At 40.3% G+C, this 19985-nt stretch overlaps 1 long non-coding RNA gene across 1 annotated transcript; it reads right to left on the bottom strand.

Annotated features, from left to right (window-relative positions):
- Positions 1-7666: 7666 nt before the first annotated feature.
- Positions 7667-18878, bottom strand: LOC134347752 (uncharacterized). The gene is made up of 3 exons (XR_010018247.1): positions 18750-18878; positions 16651-16846; positions 7667-7989 (listed from the first exon to the last, which is right to left on the bottom strand). It is a non-coding gene; the product is annotated as an uncharacterized LOC134347752 (long non-coding RNA).
- Between the last annotated feature and the right edge of the window lie 1107 nt (positions 18879-19985).

The following is a 19985-nucleotide window of genomic DNA, read 5'->3' as shown; positions in this document are numbered from 1 at the left end:
GGCTTCACTCTCCATAGGTATCCGCACATTCCAGGCTCCAAAATTCATACGCTTTTGTTTCAAACCAAAGTTTGGTGATCCCACTTTGGTAATCCAGTCAGGAGTGAGGAGGCAGGCTACTATTTGGGTTCGTTCTCTAGCCCCTTCCCCACATGGTGCGAGCAAAGCGGGTCCTGAATAGTCACGGGGGCAGCTATGGAAAGCTCCACCTGTCTCAGTCCAAGAGCAAGACCACTGTATCTAACACCCACCGACTGTGTGTCAGGTTGTGGATGGGAGCTCCCAGACTTCACTGTCCAGCTCCTGTCCCCACTTCCTGATCACCACAGGGCCTTGTCCAAGTAGGTCAACTGGATTACCTAACGAGGTGAAATGCCTGTGTATCAGGTCTTTTAAAATGGGGAAACTGATGCACAAGCCCCCACCACACAGTCCTCGGCAATTTGATTATTAAGTTGAGTATTAAAGATGAGGTCTCAGGGCACTTGGAGGCACTATAAAATAGGCCATACTCATAGTCCTGAAGGGAAAATCTTGCTGACATATCTGTTAGAATTACTTGAAGAAATAACAAGCAGGATAGACAAAGGAGAATTGGTTGATGTTGTGTACTTGGATTTTCAGAAGGCCTTTGACAAGGTGCCATACATGAAGCCTCTTAACAAGCTATGAACCTATGGTGTTACAGGAAAGATTCTAGCATGGATAAAGCAGCGGCTGATTGGCAGAACGTAAAGTGTGTGAATAAAAGGAGCCTATTCTGATTGGCTACTGGTGACTAATGGAGCTCCACAGGAGTCTGTGTTGGGACCAATTCTTTTTCTTTCTTTCTTCCTTATTAATCTTTTTATTGATTTAAAAGGAGCATAAATACAATCAAGAGGAGAATGATCTCAAATATATATATATCAGTAACAATATAAACTGAGATTAAGATAAACATTGTCAAAATCATAGATACTGTTAAACTAGTATAAAATATATGATAAAAAATGAAAATAGCAATTCTCCTCTTATCAGTTTATGAAGAGAAAAGAAAAAAACATTGAGTTTTAAATGAAGAGAAAAAAAGCCACTACATAATATAAAAAACAAAAAAAAACAAAAAAGGACTGATGAAACAACCAAAAAAATAGAAAGACTTTCCAATCAAATCTAAAACTTTGAAAAAAAAGATTGAAAGAGTAATAAATCAAATTAAATGAAAATATTGGATAAAAGGCCACCAGATTTGCTCAAATTTAAAGGATGTATCAAATGTCCGACTTCTTATTTTCTCTAAATTTAAACAGGACAAAATGGAGGAGAGCCAATAAAAGACCGTAAGGCGGACTAGAATCCTTCCACTTCCATGAGAGGAGACATGATAGAGGTGTACAAGATAATAAGAGGAATAGATAGAGCGGATAGCCAGAGCCTCTTCCCCAGGGCACCACTGCTCAATAAAAGAGGACATGGCTTTAAGGTAAGGGGTGGGAAGTTCAAGGGGGATATTAGAGGAAGGTTTTTTACTCAGAGAGTGGTTGGTGCGTGGAATGCACTGCCTGAGTCAGTGGTGGAGGCAGATACACTAGTGAAGTTTAAGAGACTACCAGACAGGTATATGGAGGAACCTAAGGTGGGGGCTTATATGGGAGGCAGGGTTTGAGGGTCGGCACAACATTGTGGGCCGAAGGGCCTGTACTGTGCTGTACTGTGCTGTACTATTCTACGTTCTATCTATCTATGAATACTCCAGTTGTGGTCAAATCACCATTTTATAATAGTTCAGCATGATTTGTATGATCTTGTATTCTAGATGTCTATTCGGAAAGGCCAGAATGCCTTTTTTAGCTACTTTTTCAACCTGCATTGTTTTTTACAACAAAGTATGAACAATACCTCCAGATATCTGCCTTTATACTCCTTTTAGAATTGTGCTCACTAGTTTATATTAACACTTTGAAAACTTTGCACTAAAATGGCCTCTTTTGTTCTAATTGTGTCTCTGTAAAAATTGTGCTTTCTGTTTAATTTATGCTTCTCTTGTGAATGCTGCTTGTATGATACTGTGTACCCATAACACTCCTGCAAGTAAGGTTATCATTGCACCTGTGTGCATGTGTATTTGTGCATATAACAATAAAATCCATTTGGTGACTTCTACTACCAAAATGTACCACTTAGCAATTTTTTGTATTAAACTTCATCTGCAAATATTTCTCTATTTCATCAGCATGTCCATTTCTCTTTCCTCTGTGAACATTTGTGTAAATTTGGAACGTGTGGCCTGTACACTGAAGTCCAAATCAACAATAAATACAAAGGAAAGCAGCAATACTGATACACCCCACTAGGATAGCTCTCTCTTGTAATTTTGAGATATTATAAAGGAGTGGTAAGGCCTCACTTGGAGTATTGTGAGCAGTTCAGGGTCTTGGAAAGTAGGTGCTGAAACTGAAAAGGTTTTAAAGTAGATTCATGGTAATGGCTCGTCATATGAAGAGTGTTTAATGGCTCTGGGCCTGTATTCACTAGAATTCAGAAGAATGAGGAATGACCTCATTGAAACCTATCGAATGGTGAAAGGCCTCGATAAAGTGGATATGGAGAGGATGTTTCTTATGATGGGAGAGTCTCAGACCAGAGGATACGGCCTCAGAATAGAGCGCCATCCTTTTAGAACAGGGATAATGAGGGATTTCTTTAGCCAGGGAGTGGTGAAGCTGTGGAATTCATTGCCACAGGTAGCCGAGGAGGTCAAGTATTTTTGTATATTTAAGGCAGACATTGATAGATTCGTTATTGGTCAGGGCATGAAGGAATAGAGGAAGATGGGAGAAGATTGGGGCTGAGAGGGAAATGGATCAGCCATAATGAAATGGTGGAGCAGATTCATCGGCCAAATGTCCTAATTCAGCTCCTATAGCTTATAGTCATCTGGTAATCTCTGAATGTTGTCATATGGAATGGAGAATTATTCTGAAAGAAGGACTTCAGATGCATAATTATTACTCCTCCTGAATTGTACAGTGAAGGGTGGTGGTATGGTACTATTAAGAGTCAAACACATTGAGAGCTGGAGGCACTCATTGGATGACCAGGAAAGGGCAGCAGATTTGCCTCCTTAAGAACAAGATGGCTTTTTATAACATTAGTGAATCATTGGGTTTTTGCGGTCAACTTTACTAATATTGAGTCGTGCAATTTCTCTAAATTCCAGATAATTCACTGAATTTAAATACCACATTTACCATGGTGTTTTTATACTTTGGATGTTGTATTTATAGTCTGTGCCTCTGGTCCAGGAATTTAACCACAAGGTCACCAAGATCACGTTCAGCCTTCTGGGACATGATGGAGTAGGTCAAGGTGGATAAATTGTGCTTAAACAGCACTGAAACAACTATTGTCACAGTACTGACGATGCACTAAGAAGAACAACAACAACCACCCTTATAATCCAGCAAAAATTGTCAATGGGATAAAACAGTGAAAAGTGAGTAAAATCTATGCAATCAGCTTTACTTATTATCAGTGAATTTCCTCCTGATGAAGGGTTTTGGCCCAAAAGTTTGACTGTTTATTTATTTTCATAGAGGCTGCCTGACCTGCTCTGAGTCTCTCCAACATTTTGTTGCTTTCCTCCCCTCTGTTTTTACAAACATTATACGTGTGATCACTGAATGTACTGCATACAACTGTTAATAGATTACGGTGTGTAAACCTTCATTATAATATACATGTGGTGGTGATCTTGATTATGAATTGCAGTTTACTTTTTATCCAGTCAGAGTTCAGTTTGAAACAGGGCAATGTCTAGCCATTGGTGAGTTTTACTTGGAGTGGATGTAACAATTTCCTAATACGGGAAGAGTGCAAGAAATCGATTGTTTTACTGAAACATACAAACTTTAATTCTTTTTTCTCCATGCACATAAAATGTGAAGCTTAGAAAATAGAAAGAGCCTCAGGCTGTTAAATCGGAATACATGATTGTCATGGCCGTTAAATCAAAATACATGCTGCCTGGTAAATTTGTATAAATTCCTTCATATCCTATGCACTCTAAAGAGAACAGTGATGTATGTAATTAATAATAAGCCTCATGCGTAATATCATGGAATTTTAACCAGATTTGTCCTGTAATAATCAGCATCACTGGAATGTCATTTTCAATACTGGAATATTGCATTAAAAATAACCATTAAACACCTCTGGAAAAATAAATCTGTAGATACATATTGTTGATATTTTGTCCTATGGAGTCTACATGACCTTTCCAAGAACAAATGGTCATCATTGAGCGTTGGCTGATCAGCGTTTGGGATTGTTTAGCAAGAGCAAATTAAAATAAGGCAGCAACAAGCGGAGCAGCTATTGTAGGAGTGGTCAGAATTAGAGTGGAGAAATTTTTAGTCTTTTACTGTTTGAGGCTTCAGTGAGAGAACACAAAAAAGCTGCTGGTAGAGCTCCCCCCACCCCCCACCCCAGTTTACTGTCCTTCCCACTCTATATTTGCTCAGTTAGAACAGTTGGGATGCCAAGTAGGATAGTGGAATACTCCTCTTGAGAGATGTGGGAAGTGCAAATTCCCTGTCGAGTACACCTGCGAGAAATGCATCCAGTTGTAGCTTCTACCACTCCATGTTAAGGAGATGCAGTGAACTGGATGAACTCTGGATCACTTGGGAGGCTGAGGATAGATATGACATAGAGAGAGGTAGATACACCCAAAGTGCAGGACAGAGGAAATTGGGTGAAAGTCAGAAGGTTGGGACATGTCGGATTGAGTCCTCAGCATTTATAAGCAGGAGGGTGAACAGCAAGAAATCATAGTCTATGCTGGTACCTATGACATTGGTAGGACGCGTGATGAGGTTCTGCAAAGGGATTTTGAGAGTTAGGTGCTACGTTAAAGGGCAGGACTTCCACTGTTGTGATCTCAGGACTCCTACCCAAGCCAGGTACTAATGAGACCAGAAATAGGAAGATTACACAGTTTAACTTGTGGATAAGGGGATGGTGTAGGAGGGAGGACATAAGATTTTTGGATCATTGTTCTCTCTTCCAGAGAAGGTGAGACCTATATAGAAGAAATGTTTGCACCTGAACTGGAGGGGGACTAATATCCTAGCAGGAAGGTTTGCTAATGCTGCACGGTGGGGTTTAAACTAGAGTTTCAGGAGGATGGGAACCAGAGAGCTAGAACAGTTAGTGGAGAGGTTGTGGAGGCACATCTTGTTAAGACCTCAGACAAAGTCAGGAAACAAAAGGTTGGGCATGGTGTGACTAATGTCCTAAGCTGCATATGCTTCAGTGCAAGAATTATCATAGGGAAGGCGGATGAGTTCAGGGCATGGATCAACACCTTGAATTATGACGTTGTAGCCATTATGAGATTTGGTTGCAGTAAGGGCAGGACTGGCAGCTTAGTATTTTGGGTTTCTGTTGTTTTAAATGAGAAGTGCGAGAGAGATTAAAGGAGGAGAGGTGGCATTACTAGTTATGGAAAATGTCATGGCAGTGTTCCATCAGGACAGACAGGAGAACTTGTCCAGGGAGGCATAATGGGTGGAACTGAGAAGTAAGAAAGGTATGACCATGTCAGTGAGGCTGTATTACAGACCACTCAATGGTCTGCGGGATTCAGATGACCAAACTTGTAGAGAGATCACAGACTGTTGCAAGAAACATAGGGTTATTGAAAGTGATTATAATTTCCCACATACTGACTGGGAATCCTATACTGTAAAAAACTAGATGGGATGGAATTTCATATTATTGAGTTCATGCAGTACAGAACTTGATGTCAGACCCTTCTTTTAGTGATTCTGAGATAAAATAGGTCCAATGGAAAATGATTTTCTGATCTTGACATTTTTAATGAGAATTTGGCAAAGAAAACAAATTATATGGGGACAGATGTTTTCATGTCTGTTTTATCAGAAGTGTACTTAATTAAAATGTTTTCTTTTATGCAGGTTGTTGCAAATATACTAAAAGACCTCCCTTAGTAGTACTTTAATTGTTAACTTCCCTAAAACAAAGACTCACAGTGATTTGCTGAAGGGATCTGATTTTCAGATGCGGGTATTAAGGAAATAAAAAAAAATGTTACATTTAAATCAACAGATGCATTTAAATTTAAATAAAAATAAATTTTATTCAATAAAATGAACATGTCTTCCACAGCTATGAGGATGAGATGAGCTAAAAGGTTGTACTGTTATGATAGTGATTTGGCAGCAGAGCCATGGATGATCAATGGCAGAATGATATGATAACAGGAACCATTTACAGAGAGAAAAAAAATCTCAGGACTGGGGACTACGGAGTAAATAAAACTTAATTGTTTCAGGAAAAAGTGAGATACGGACACAACAGCCCAGAATGTTAAAGCAGTGTTTTCTCAATCATGCCTTTTTCACTTTTCTTGCATAACCTTAACAATGATTTCTTCATAGCTCTAGACCTAGTCATTGGTAAGTATAGAACATTCTATTAGTTGGTCTGAAACTCTGTAATTCTAGGAAACCTAGTATCTAGCAACGGTGGTTTGCTATTGCCTTCCGTTGGGCGAACTGAAGAAATTGCCATTTCTCTTCCCAAATGTTCATCCGCCTGTATTATGGCCATTGTCATTTGAGGTCGTAGCTCATCCGCCTTCTCCATCATAAGTTCAGTTACTGAACCTGCCGGATCTGCCGTTGGCCTTCGCTCGTATCCTGAGCAGGATCCCTTACAGGTGCTACCGTTCCGGGTCAGAGCAGCCCTGGGAGCAATGAATGACTAAGGGGTAACTCCACTTTCCCCAAAAATGGGTCTATCTATCAATTGCAAAAAGACAGAATGCATGGTGATATCCAAAAAGAAGGAGAATCCTATCTGCAGGCTGAGAATAAACGGGGAAAACATAAAACAAGTACAGAACTTCTGCTACTTAGCAAGCTGGGTGACATCAGATGGCAGGTGCGACAAGGACATCAAGAGAAGAATAGGGATGGCAAAAAACACATTTACAAGAAGGAAGAGTATACTGACCAACACTAAACCAGGCATGCAACCCGCCTCAGAGTACTGAAATGTTACGTTTATCCAGTTATGTTATATGGATCAGAATGTTGGACAATATCAAGTAACATGAGGAAACAGACTGAAGCAGAGATGTGGTTTTTGAGGAGGATGCAAAGAATATCATGGACGAGACAAATATCTATCGAGGATGTCATGAACAGAGCAAGAACAAAAAGAGAAATAATGTATGAGATCATGAAAAGGCAACATAACTTCATTGGACATGTGATTAGGAAAGAAGAGTTAGAATGCATGGTAATTATCGGAAAGATTGAAGGGAAGAAAGCAAAAGGAAGGCAAAGACAAATGATGATGGAGACAGCAGCCAGAGGACCGGAAATGAATACCAATGAATTGATCCACTTGACCGGAAACAGGAGTGTGTGGGCCATGGCAGTCAAAGCTCAAACTGGGCACGGCACCTGATGATGCTGATGATGATGATGATGAAGAAACTCTGTACTAGATGATCAAGAATGTCTTTCACTTGAACCAACCTGCACAACCCTCGTCACCATGACACTTTGCAATACATGTACAAATGACAATAAACTCAATTTTGCCCTTAATTTAATTTTTAATGTTTTGAACGTTTGATCACAAATCTGCTTCATAACTAAATCTACCTAAATGTTCCTCAATGTTCAGGGATGGGTTTTCCTGTTTGACAAAGATGGCTTTTTTAACCCCCTCTGCAAACTGTCCTGCCCAAAATGTGCACTTTGTTATCGTCAAAGGAGTGTCCCTTGTTGTTCAGGTGTAGATATACAGCCAAGTCTTGATGTGAGGTGTCAGCCCTCCTATGTTGGACCATTCATTTGGGCCTCCAGTTCTGGTCTTTGGAGTCTTGATTTTATCCTTGATGAATATTGAATGGAATATCTTCAGTTACCAACATCCTGAACATTATAAACAAGCGAAGTTCTGCAGATGCTGGAAATTGAAAGCAACATACACAAAATGCTTAGTAGGTCAGGAAATTAATAAATAGTTGACATTTCAGGCTGAGACCCTTCTTTAGGGTGATAACATTTGAATTCCTTCCTTTAAACTAGGCTACCATTCATAACTTTTTCCCTTGACAAAGTTTTTTTTTCACCTTTTTTAATATGCCCCAAAGAGACTCAAAGTTTAATTTTGTTGATAAATTTCCTCATGAAATTGAGGTGATTTTATATGATTGTATACACACACAAGGATAAAATATAGACACTGGAAATCTGAAATAACCGGAAACACTGGGAACACTCAGCAGCTCAGGCAGTGAATGCGGATAAGGAATCCGTTAACATTTCAGGCCTTTCTTTACAACTCAGCAGATGCTGGTGATCTTTCCAGCATTTTCTGTTTTCTTACCATGACAAAGACCAATATTTCTTGATTGTGGCCATTTGTATCTGCTAACATTGAAAAATATTTGTACTTGATCTACCACGTCTTCATACTTGTCTATCCTCTATTAGTTAATTTCGCGTGTGACTGTCTGACATTCAGTTGTTTTGAGCTATTTATAGATTAAAATGAAAGTGAACCATGGATAGCCGGTATGATTCAACAAACACTTAAGGTGACAATTGTCAAGGAAGAAACAATGTCACGTGGACCAGTTTTCCTCAGCATTATGAAGCAAGTCATTCAATCCATGTACAAAGCTCCTTCATGTAGGTATTAGTGATTTTAAGGCTTAATACTATTTGGAGAGGCAGCAATCTCTTTTACTGGACAGGAATTTTTTTGGCAGAACCTATGCTATCAGTCAGATGTTAGAATTCCAGTGTGCTGTTCTAGGCAACCCTCAGCACATGGGCAGAAACAAATATAACTCCAGTAAAAAGTCGCCAATTCCTTCAGAAGCTGTATCTGAAATCCTCAGGGACAGGTTCTTCGAAAACAGCTCAAAAGGTCCCTTTCAGGTCAGAGAGGAAGATGGTTTTCAAACTTCATAAAATATTCTATAAAATGGTGCTTAGTTTGGAAATAGCTCAATTAGAACAGCTATTCAATTCAGTTCTGAGCTAACAGTTCCCTGTGCTAATTTAAATTATTACTAAGGATTTTATGGAAGTTTGCAGATAATTAAGCCACTAAACCTTCTAAATCAAAAGCCATAAATTGCCTAAAGTCAAAGAGGTCCCAGGTAATGAACTCAGAAAGAATTACAGCATTAATACAGTGACAACACTTCAAAAGTATTGGCTTGTTGATGTTCTAGAGTCTTACATAAATGCATGTTATTCCTACTCTTCCGCAATAAAATCATCACTGGCCTCCTTTTAGTGTAACACCCTCAGGGATCAGAGAATGGAAGTGAAAGCATTTAGATTAACAAAGGAAAAGCAGGAAATAAACTAATAAAGCATTCCAAAATCAGAATCAGGTTTAATATCACTGGCATACATCATGAAATTTATTGTTATGTGGCAGCAGTACATTGTGATACAAAATAATAAAACTGTAAATCACAGTGTGTGTATATATATGTTAAATTAAATAAATGGTTCAAAAAGAGAAAAAAGAGAGGTAGTATTCATGAGTTCAATTTCCATTCAGAAGTCAGATGGCAGAGCGGAAGAAGCCGTTTCTGGATCAATGAGCATGTAACTTCTGGCTCTGTGCCTCCTCCCTATTGTAACAATGAGAAGAGGGCATGTCCTGGGTGATGGGGGCCCTTAATGATGGATGCTTCCTTTTTGAGGATGGCTTCTTGACTTTGTCTTAGGGGCTGGGGAGTTTAGTGCCCATGATGAAGCTGACTGAGTTTACAACTTTCTGCAGCTTATTTTATGCTGTGAATTCCCCCCCCCCCCCCACCCCACCATACCTGACAGTGATGCAGGAAGTTAGAATGCTCTCCCATCCTGTAAATGAACTTCACTACTTAAGGATTGAACCTCAGAAGCTGCCTTCACTTGATCTTCAAAGCTTTCCAGTCAATTAAATACAGTAAGACTGTTTTTCTGATGGTTAGATTGCATTCCAGTTACGATATGGAATAGATAAAAAACTTACAGGAACCTTGCCATGTGTATCTAAAATTCAATCCCATCAGAGGAAGTTTGGTTGGGATGACAACATTACTGGAGGAGTGGCTGAGCTTTATTTTCAAATTGCCACAGTTTTTATACAGAATTGTCATGTTTCAGTGTGGGAACTTTTAATGCTGAGCTGGATGTATGGCCTGTATTAATTCATTTAGAAATTACAATTAACTTGGGAACTAATAATAGGAATTACAGGACACTGTCTAGGAATAGAGGGACATCTTTCTAGAACAGAGATGAAGAGGAATTTCTTTAGACAGAGAGTGGTGAATTTGTGCAATTCATTTCCAGGCAGTTGTGGAGGGCAGGTCATTGTGTGTATTTAAGTTGGTGGTTCATACATTCTTGATAAGTCAAGATGTGAAAGGTTATGGGAGAAGGCAGGGCATTGGGGCTGAGAAGAGAAGAGGATCAGCTGTGATGAAATGGCAGAGCAGAGTTGTTGAGCTAAGTGGCCTAATTCTGCTCTTGTTATCTAATTGGTAGACATTCTAGATAATTATTAGTCTTAGTTCTTGTGATAGAAAATTAAAAATATATAAACCCTAATAATAACACATAATTAAGGTATGATAAGGATGGAGAAACTTAAATTGATCTTTGTCATTCAAGAGAGATTGCAAGGCAAACTTGGTGGGACTGCAGGTGAACAGATCAATTGGAGCTGATGACCTGATTTGAAAGAAATGGCAACAGAAATGGTGGATCTATTTGTTTCAATCTACAAACACTCCTCTGGTTCTGGAGAGATGTCAGTGGATCGAAAGACTACTAGTGTAACACCATCATTCAAGAAAGAAGGGAGACAGCTAGAAGTAATAAGTCAAATCCCTGTTATATATAAGGAAAATATTCCCAGCTATTCATAATGTGGAAAATATTAGATTTTACTATTAAGATGATAATGACAGGACATTTAGAAAGTCTTACAAGAGTTCTTTGAATATATTCTCAAGATTTCTTCGGTAATCACTAAGGAGAAGGATATTAAATTGTGTAAGGTAAAGGAAACAAGAAGGATAGTTATGGAAAGTATGACGATTAAAAAAAGGAAGTACTGGCGCTTTTAAGGAATATGAAAGTGGATAAGTCTCCGGGTCCGGACAAGATATTCCCTAGGACCTTGAGGGAAGTTAGTGTAGAAATAACAGGGGCTCTGACAGAAATATTTCAAATGTCATTAGAAACTGGGATGGTGCCGGGGGATTGGCGTATTGCTCATGTTGTTCCATTGTTTAAAAAGGGTTCTAAGAGTAAACGTAGCAATTATTGGCCTGTGAGTTTGACATCAGTGGTGGGTCAATTGATGGAAAGTATTCTTAGAGATGGTATATATAATTATCTGGATAGACAGGATCTGATTAGGAGCAGTCAACATGGATTTGTGCGTGGAAGGTCATGTTTGACAAATCTTATTGAATTTTTTGGTGAGGTTACTAGGAAAGTTGATGAGGGTAAAGCGGTGGATGTTGTCTATGTGGACTTCAGTAAGGCCTTTGACAAGGTTCCACACGGAAGGTTAGTTAGGAAGGTTCAATTGTTAGGCATTAATATCAAAGTAGTAAAATGGATTCAGCAGTGGTTGGATGGGAGACGCTAAAGAGTAGTGGTGGATAACTGTGTGTCAGATTGGAGGCCGGTGACTAGTGGTGTGCCTCAGGGATCTGTACTGGGTCCAATGTTGTTTGTCATATATATTAATGAGCTGGATGATGGGGTGGTAAATTGGATTAGTAAGTATGCAGATGATACTAAGTTAGGTGGAGTTGTGGATAATGAAGTAGGTTTTCAAAGCTTGCAGAGAGATTTAGGCCAGTTAGAAGATGGCTGCTGAGTTGAACAGGGAGCTGCCAGGGGCTGTGAGTGTGGAGTTGGCTGGAGTTGGAAATTTGAGTTGGCTGGTGGAGTTGGAAAGGAGCACGGAGGCTGCAATTGCTGAGTTGATGAAGAAGATATCCTGCAGGATAAACAGGTTGACGGATAGTGAAAGTGAGTTTGAGATAGAGGAATGGAATGAAGAAAGTGAGGAAAGGAAACCGAAGTATGACATGTCAAACTCTAAGGAGTCAGAGGACAAACAAAATAGGATAGCAAAACAACAGAAAGAAGATGAGATTAAAGCAATTATAACACTGAGCGAAGACGGAGCGTCTTTTGATGAATAGAACCCGATTCATTTGACGAAGATAATTAACAAACTTATAGGTGAAGTCAAAAAAGCAAAGATTTTACAAAATGGATCACTATTAGTGATTTGTCGGGACAGTGCTCAACAAGGCAAAGTGATAAGATTAAATAAAATAGATGGCAAAAAAGTACAATGCTCAATACCTAACAATAGAAAGTGGACTAGAAGAGTTATTTCGGGGATACCAACAAAAGTCACTATGCATGAGATTAAACAGAACATAAAAGGAGCAAAAATTATTGAGGCCAAATATTTGAAAGTTACAAGAAATGGGAAAAAGTGTGATAGTTTATCGGTTATGATCATCTTTGATGAAGAGAGATTGCCGACTAAAGTTTATTTAGGGTATATTTGTTACGAGGTCAGAATATATAAACCACCGCCTTTAAGATGCTTTAAATGTCAGAAATTCGGGCATATTGTGGTGGTCTACAGAGGGAAACAAAGGTGCGGAAGATGCGCTGGAGAACATGAATATGGGAAATGTGAGGCGGGAGCTAGGCTGAAATGCTGCAATTGTGGTGAGGAACACAGCGCAGCTTATCAAGGGTGCATTATTATCAAGAAAGAAGATGAGATACAACATGTAAAAGTAGCTCAAGGGATCAGTTATGTAGAGGCAATGAAAGCATTTGCTGGAAAAAAGGCTATCAAGCAAACAAATACAGGGAATAATAAACCGGAGAACTGTGAGGATTATAATATGATAAATAAGGACACACTAATTATGAGAAAGAAGGATTTCGTACTGTTTATGGTAGATGCAATTAACTGTTCAGCGCAAACAGACAAAAGAACCGAAAAAATTAAAATTATAGTCAAGTCTGCGGAAAAATATCTTGGGGTGCGGGGTGTTGCTGGGTGGTCTGCCTCGAAGGGCCAATAAATAAATAAGTAAATAGGTGGAGTATGTTGGATTACCCCAGTAGGAGCGTCTTGTTATAACTACAGGTTATCAGGGAACCACATCTGTAGAACTGCACACAGCTTTGGTTTCATTAAATAAGGGTGGCACTGGGCAAGGACTACCCACGTAAGGAAGGCCCGTCACAACTGTGTGGGATCGTGGTGATGTAACACATTTGGAATTCCATGAGGTAATCAATAAATTGACTCATAAATAGTTGCTGCACAACATAAGAGCTATCTCTTAGGTTCTGGATAATAAATTGATATGTGTAGAAGATTGGTTATAGAAAACTAAAATGACTCAAGATAGATGAGCTCTGCTTGGAATGCCTCTCAGTAACAAGCAGGTTGCCACTGAGATCAGTGATATGATTTGATCTATTTCAAAGTTCCGAGTAAAATTTATTATCAGAATACAGACATGTCACTACACACAACGCTGAGATTCTTTTTCCTGCAGGCATACTTCGCAAATCTATAGAAGAGCAACTGCAAACAAGATCAATGAAAAACAAACTGTGCAAATGCAAATATAAATAAATAGCAACAAATAACATGTAAGATAGAGTATTTTAAGTAAGTATTACTAAAAGAGCTAATGATATGGACGAAGGACTCAACTGTAATGCAGCAAAACTTGCTTATGATACAAGATAAGTCTTTTTGCAACTTGAAGACAGATATGACAAGCCTCTGAAGGGAGTTGAACAAATTAAGTCAATGGTCAAGAAGCTGGAAGATGCAGTAGAAAGAGGGAAAACATATTTATGTCTTCTTGGAAGGAAGAATGAAAGGCGAATTGGTACTTAAATAGAGAAAAGGGACACAATAGTAGTAGTATAGTCATAGTCATACTTTATTGATCCCGGGGGAAATTGGTTTTCGTTGAGCTGAGACTATTGAGGTGTAAAGGGTTTTGTGGTCCTTGTGTATGAAATACAAAGTTTTGATATACCGGTACAGCAAGTAATTAGGAACACTAATGGGACATTGGGCTTCATTTTAGAAGGCATGGGGAATAAAGATAGATTTACATGAAGGGGATGAGATTACACCTGGGCCATTTCCTACAGTTTTGATTCTCCAAATTTTGGGAAGAATATACTTTATGTCTGAGTCTGTGCAAAAAATTCATTACGATATATCATTGGAAGCAGTGAGAAGATTCATTATGCTTTTTTCCTGGGGTAAAAGGGTTGAAATATGATGAGACATTGGATTTTTGATTTAGAGAACTGAGATGTGAGATTATTGAATCACCATAACATCATAGGAGTGCAATTAGGCCAATTGATGCATTGCATCTGCTCTGTCATTTCATCATGTCTGATCCATTTCCCTCTCAGCCCCAATCTCCTACCTTCTGCCTGCATCCCTTCATGCTGTAGGAAGAAGCAGAAGTAGAATCAAGTAGGATTCATACAAGTATTGATAGGATGGATGTTGAGAGGATGGTTTTCCTAATGACCATATGTAGAATTAGAGGGCATAGTTTCAAAATATGGGAATTGCCCATTTATGATGGAGGAAAGCAGCACTTCTTCCCTCAGAAGGTCATTACATTTTGGAATTTTCCAATCCAGAACCCGTGAAGGTGAAGTCATAGAATAAGTTCAAAGTGGAGACTGGCAGAGATTTGAATTACAAGGAAGTCAAGAGGTATGAAGTTAAGAAGGGAAAGATTGAATCATTCCTGATTTAATTGAGAGTGTGCTTGAGAAATTGAATAGCGTACTTCTGTTCTTCTCTTTTTATGTCCTATACTTACAATACCTGAGATTAAGCGAAGAAAGATCAGCCAAAGTGTTCTGTCATTGGTACTGATGGCATGGGATGGAATGAGCTACTGGGATAGTGAGAACCGGTTAGGGCCTGACATATCATTGTTATCACTAAGAATAGAAACATAATGGGACGAGTTACAATCAGGAGGAGGTCGTAAATTGGATTAGACATTGGCTTTGTGGAGGAAGTTAAAGAGTTATTGTAGGTGGTTTCTTCTCTGACTGGAGGCCTGTGACTGGTGGTGTGCCACAGGATTCAGTAATGGATCTATTGTTGTTTGTCATCTATGTCAACCGCCTCGATGATAAAGTGGTAAACTGAATCAGCAAATTTGCAGATGACACTAAGATTGGGGATCAGTGAACAGCAAAGAAGGTTATTAGAGTTTGCAGTGGGATCTGGAGTAGGTTGAAAATGGGCTGCAAAATTGCAAATAGAATTTAATGCAGGTAAGTGTGAGGTATTGCACTTTGGGAGGATAAACCAGTGAATGGTAGGGCGCTGAGGAGTGTGGTTGAATGGAGGGACCTGGGAATACGGATCCATATTTCCTTGAAAGTGGCAGCACAGGTTGATAGGGTCATGAAGAAAGCTTTTGGAACATTGGCCTTCGTAAAACAATGTATTGAGTACTGGAGGTGGGACACTATGTTGAAGTTGTATAAGACATTGGTGAGGCCCAATTTGAAATATTGTGTGCAGTTATGGTCACTTACATACAGGAAAGATATCAATAAGATTGAACAAGTGCCTAGAAAATTTACAAGGATGTTGTAGTGACTTGAGAACTGGAGTTGTAGGGAAAGGTTGAATAGGGTAGGACCTTATTTCCTAGAGCGTAGAATATTGGGGAGATTTGATAGAAGTATACAAAACTATGAGGGGTTTGATAAGGTGAATACAAGCAATCTTTTACCATTGAGTTTGGGTGAGACTAGAACCAGATGTCATAGGTGAAGAGTGAAAGGAAAAATGTGTGAGGGGAACATGAGGAGAAACTTCTTCACTCAAAGATAGTGAATGTGGTACAAGATGCCAGTGTAAGTGGTGGATGCAGGATTGAGTTCGATGCTTAAGAGAAATTTGGATAGGTACATGGATGGGAGAGCTATAGAGGTTTATGGGCTGGGTGCAGGTCAGTGGGAGTAGGCAGTTTAAATAGTTCAGCACAGGCTCGACAGGCCAAAGGGCCTGTTCCTATGCTGAAGTGTTCTATGATTCCATTGCAACAGATAGGACTACTCAAAAGAAAATTTGCATGAACCAAGATACCGGCAGTTTATTGTTCAACAAAGTGCAGCATGGGATGTGGCACATGCTTTAGCCAGGAAGCAGGAAACTGAGGGAAGCATCAGAACCATGGCATAAAAAGTATGGCCTTTACCTAGAGAAATTTACACTAGTAAAATTTAAGAGACAACTAGACAGGTACATGGAGGAATTTAAGCTGGGGGGGTTATATGGGAGGCAGGGTTTGAGGGTCGGCAAAACATTGTGGGCCGAAGGGCCTGTACTGTGCTGTACTAGTCTATGTTCTATGTACCTTTGTCTTATAAATAAGGGGGTGTATGGGGTGTCCAGGGCTGGTAGCACCTCTGGTGAAGCGGCTTGTCGTGTCCATTCTGGGGCAGCTCTCTCACCTTTGGTTCTTCCTAAACACTCAGTTCTCACCTGTGGCTCGAAGCAGCTGTGACACCTTGGTATACCGTTTTGACAGGTGGGCTAAACCAGGCGAGGGTAGCCATCGGCTTCATTCCCTGGTGAGATAGGGACATGCCTTTCCCAGCATGTGAAGTCAGCTCTGGTGGACTGGGCAGATGAGGTCTACAGTGAGGTCCAATGTCCAGGAAGGCAGGACTGCCATGCTCTGTGGAGAGTGAGGGGACATAACAAGGCATAGAAGACATCATGGTCACCAACTGCAACCAAGGAAGTCCCCAGTTTGTGATGCTTGTTTGTACCACTGGACACGGACATCTGAGGTTGCGAGAGCATGCTGCCCCAGTGCAGTGGCTTTTCCCCTTTAGAAACTCTTCCGCACAGGTTTCCTGTCATTTTTGGACACGACGGACAAACATCATAAGACCATAAGATATAGAAGCACAAGTAGGCCATTCGGCTCATTGAGTCTGCTCGGCCATTCAATCATGGGCTGATTCAATTCTTCCAGTCATCCCCACTCCCCTCCCTTCACCCCATACCCTTTGATGCCCTGGCTAATCAAGTACCTATCTACCTCTGCCTTTAATACACCCAATGACTTGGCCTCTACAGCCATTCGTGGCAATAAATTCCACAGATTTACCACCCTCTGATTAAAATAATTTCTCCGCATCTCTGTTCCAAGTAGATGTCTTTCAATCCTGAAGTTGTGCCCTCTTGACCTAGACTCCCCTACCATGGGAAATAACTTTGCCATATCCAATCTGTTCAGGCCTTTTAACATTTACAATGTTTCTGTGAGATCCCCCCTCATTCTCTTGAACTCCAGGGAATACAGCCCAAGAGCTGCCAGATGTTCCTCATATGGTAAACCTTGCATTTCTGGAATCATTCTCGTGAATCTTCTCTGAACCCTCTCCAATGTCAGTATATCCTTTCTAAAATAAGGAGCCCAAAACTGCAGACAGTACTCCAAGTGTGGTCTCATGAGTGCCTTATAGAGCCTCAACATCACATCTCTGCTCTTATATTCTATACCTCAAGAAATGAATGCCAACATTCCATTCACCTTCTTCACCACCGTCTCAACCTGGAGGTTAACCTTTAGGGTATCCTTCACAAGGACTCCCAAGTCCCTTTACATCTTGGCATTTTGAATTCTCTCCCCATCTAAGTAATAGTCTGCCAGTTTATTTCTTCCACCAAAGTGCATGACCATACACTTTCCAACATTGTATTTCATTTGCCACTTCATTTCCCATTGAACTAAACTATCTAAGTCTCTCTGCAGGCTCTCTGTTTCCTCAACATGACCCACTCCTCCACCTATCTTCATATCATCGATAAATTTAGCCACAAATCCATCAATCCCATTGTCAAATCATTGCCATACATTATAAAAAGCAGCAGTCCCAACACCGACCACTGTGGAACTCCACTGGTAACTGGTTGCCAGGCAGAATAGGATCCCTTTATTCCCACTCTCTGTCTTCTGCTGATCAGCCAATGCTCCACGCATGCTAGTAACTCCCCTGTAATTCCACGGGCTCTTACCTTGCTAAGTAGCCTCATGTGCAGCACTTTGTCAAAGACCTTCTGAAAATCCAAGTACACCATGTCTACTGCATCTCCTTTGTCTACCCTGCTTGTAATTTCCTCAAAAAATTGCAGTAGGTTAGTCAGACAGGATTTTCTTTTCAGGAAACCATGCTGTCTTTGGCCTGTCTTGTCATGTGCCTCCAGGTATTCCATAATCTCATCCCTAACAATTGATTCCAACAACTTCCCAACCACTGATGTCAGGTTAACAGGTCTATAGTTTCTTTTCTGCTGCCTCCCACCCTTTTTAAATAGTGGAGTAACATTTGCAATTTTCCGGTCATCCAGTACAATGCCAGAATCTGTCGATTCTTGAAAGATCATTGTTAATGCCTCCACAATCACTCCAGCTACTTCCTTCAGAACCCGAGGGTGCATTCGATCAGGTCCAGGAGATTTATCCACCCTCAGACCATTAAGCTTCATGAGCACCTTCTCAGTTATAATTTTCACTGCACATACTTCACCACCACCTTTAAATGAGAGTTATAATATGCAAAATAACTTACGTTAACTTTCAGAAGGAAAAACTTTCTCTTCATAGTGATTAGCCTGCAGATCTAGGAAGTAAATAACCTTGTTTATTAGCATTTATGAATGCATTTTCTCCACAGTTCAGAGTGATCAGGAAAGGTGCCAATACATCACTGAATACAGCATGCAAATCTCCCTAGGCTAATAAAGCTGCTTGCACCTGAATAGAATTCCAATGTAGTACTGCTTCTAAGTCACCAAAGAATCTGAATTTTCTTGGTAAAAATAAAACATAGAGTGCCTATCTTGTTGTTTTGTATGGCAGGTGATTTTCTCTTCACTCTTCTAATTGGTCTTTGTCAAGCCACTCCTCCAGCACGTGGCCTCAATGGCCCATGGCAAGGCCATCTCAGATCTTGGTGAGAGGGCCTCTTTGCACCAGGTGGAGGACATTCTGGGTTGGGGCACCACAGGGACAAGCTGGGGGACAAGACAGGAGAGGGTACCCCGTTTGGGTAGTGTTGGTACTGTTTTGACATGTCAACTTTTGAGTCCAGTGTTTACTGGTAGATGTAGTAAAGCCCAGGAGTACCAGAACCATAAGATCATAAGACATAGGAACAGAGTTAGGCCATTCAGCCCATTGAGTCTGCTCTGCCATTCCATCATGGCCGATCCCAGATCCCACTCAACCCCATACTCGTCCCTTCTCACCATATCCTTTGATGCCCTGATGATTAGGAAATATTCAACTTCAACCTTAAATCTATGCACGGACTTGGCCTCCACCGCAGTCTGTGGCAGAGCATTCCACAGATTCACTACTCTCTGGTTGAAGTAAATCCTCCTTACATCTGTTCTAAAGGGTGGCCCCTCAGTTTTGAGGCTGTGCCCTCTAATTCTGGAGACCCCCCCCCCCCAGTGGAAACATCCTCTCCACATCCACCCTATCTAGTCATTTCAACATTTGGTAAGTTTCAATGAGCTCCCCCTGCATTCTGGTAAAATCCAGTAGGTACAGGCCAAACACTCCTCGTATGTTAACCCCTTCATTCCTTGAATCATCCTTGTGAACCTCCTCTGGAATCTCTCCAATGACAACACATCCTTTCTGTGATTTGGGGCCCAAAACTGATAACAATACACCATGTGTGGCCTGACTAGTGCCTTATAAAGGGTCAGCATTATCTTCTTGCTTTTATATTCTATTCCCCTTGAAATAAATGCCAACATTGCATTTGCCTTCTTTACCACAGGCCTGACCTGTGAAT

Source organism: Mobula hypostoma, chromosome 6 (assembly GCF_963921235.1).
Source record: "Mobula hypostoma chromosome 6, sMobHyp1.1, whole genome shotgun sequence".
NCBI lineage: Eukaryota > Metazoa > Chordata > Chondrichthyes > Myliobatiformes > Myliobatidae > Mobula > Mobula hypostoma.
Note: the sequence above shows the minus strand (reverse complement) of the source record. Positions and strands in the feature narration are given on the sequence as shown.